The following is a 1,817-nucleotide window of genomic DNA, read 5'->3' on the forward strand; positions in this document are numbered from 1 at the left end:
AAAAGACAGGCCCGAGCACAGCCGCCTTGGTGAGAATTCACTGCCTTGTGTTTACTGAGCGTCTTGCGGCGTCAAACTCTGGACAAGACCTTAGAAATGCACAGAGGAAAGATAGAGGGAAAGATAGGGCATTGCTGGCTTCAAAGATGGAGGAAGGGCCCACGAGCCCGCAGACGGGGCGGCCTCGAGGAGCTGGAAGAGGCTCATTTTCCCCTCGAGACTCCAGAAGGCAAACGGCCATGCCGATTTTAGCCCAGCACCACCTCCGTCAGCCTTCTGCACCCCCGAACGGCAGGATATAAATCCACGCTGTCTGTCATGACTGTGTAGAGCCGTGAGCTCTGTAGGGTTATGTGATGTTTCCAGGGACGTGTGGCTTCTACTGAGATTCGAACCCAGGTCATGAGGCACCAGCCGCCATACGTTCGGCCACCGTGCTGTGCTGCCTTTCTAATCCGCACTGTTTGAAGCCACTAATCTGTGACGACGTGTCTCAGCAGCCACAGAGAACCGGCCTGGGCTGTGACTGGATTTGAGAAACACTGGATGTAGCCCAGAGTGTCATGTGACCACCTCCGGGATGGACGGGGTGACTGGTGGGCTCTTTGGCGCCCCCTTTTGGGGAGGGGGAGAAATCTCTGTTTTGTGAAGGGTATGAACCATAAGGCCGTGAGGTGGCTGCTTTTGTACAGAAGCTCAAATCGCAGTGCGAGGGTGAGTGTGGACATTGAGTGGCCGAGGAAGAGGACCGTGCCGGTTATGAAACTGTGGGCTCCGGCTCCGAACCCCCTTCCACGCTCAGCCGTGGCTCGGCCAACCACGTGGGCTACGTGCCCGAGGGAGGCGGTGGGGCTGCAGGCGGGACACGTGTGTCCTCGTCAGCTTCCCGTGTCCCGAGAGCCTCACCCAGCAACGCTCTTTGCTCTGACGATGGCAGTTCCTTCCCGCGGCCCAGTAGGTGCTGGCTGCAGACTTCCCAGCTCTCAAGCAGCGACACCGTGCCCCCTTAGCGACAGCGGCCAGGCCAGCGGGCAGCCCCGAGCTCTGGGGGCTGCTCATCTGGGCTGCCACGTGGCCCCGGCCCAGCCTCTGCTCGTCGTCGGAGTAGCTGCCTCCTGCAGTCACTTCCCCCAAGCCGTGCGGGCCTTCTCGCCCGGCCTTTGTAAACTCCGCGCGAATAACTTCATACCCAGACAGCCACCCTTCCACATTCTTCCGTGTTAAATTCTCTCCGCTGAAAAGAATTCCCGTGGTTCCCAGCTCCCCGACCGAACCTCTGGCAGCGAGCTAAGTGTTGTAACGGGGTCACGAGCCTCGGCTCGGAGGAGGCCTGTGGAGGGGGCCATTCATCCTGCTGGGCTCCGCAGGCGGGGGGGTCCAGGGCGTGGGGGAGGGGGTCGCCCTGCAGGCCAGCCCTGTCCTCCTGTCACAAGGCCGCCCTGGAAATGGCCCTCACTGTGGAGGCTGTGCTGTGTCCTATAGATGCTGGAGCAATGTAGGACACAACAGCCCAAACCCAGTGTCCAGGCATAGAGGCCTTTGGTCACTGCTGGTGTCCCCAGACACCTGCCTCCCTCCCCTACCCCCGGTGCCCTCGTAAATAGTGGAGCCCTGGGGACCAGCTGGTGCTGGCTGGTGGAGGTGGGACAAGGTACACACTTTGGCCGATGGAGTCCTCCCAAAAGGCTGAGGATTATTCTTCACCTTCTTTAAGAAAACGCCGTTTCCTAGAGGGGTTGTCTGCAGGCATGACCACCGAGTGACTGCACCCTCTTACTTGTCACCAGGAGAGAGTCTCGGTCTTGCTCCTGCCTCTC

The sequence above is a fragment of the Pteropus vampyrus genome, unplaced genomic scaffold, assembly GCF_000151845.1.
Source record: "Pteropus vampyrus isolate Shadow unplaced genomic scaffold, Pvam_2.0 Scaffold720, whole genome shotgun sequence".
Classification (NCBI taxonomy): Eukaryota; Metazoa; Chordata; class Mammalia; order Chiroptera; family Pteropodidae; genus Pteropus; species Pteropus vampyrus.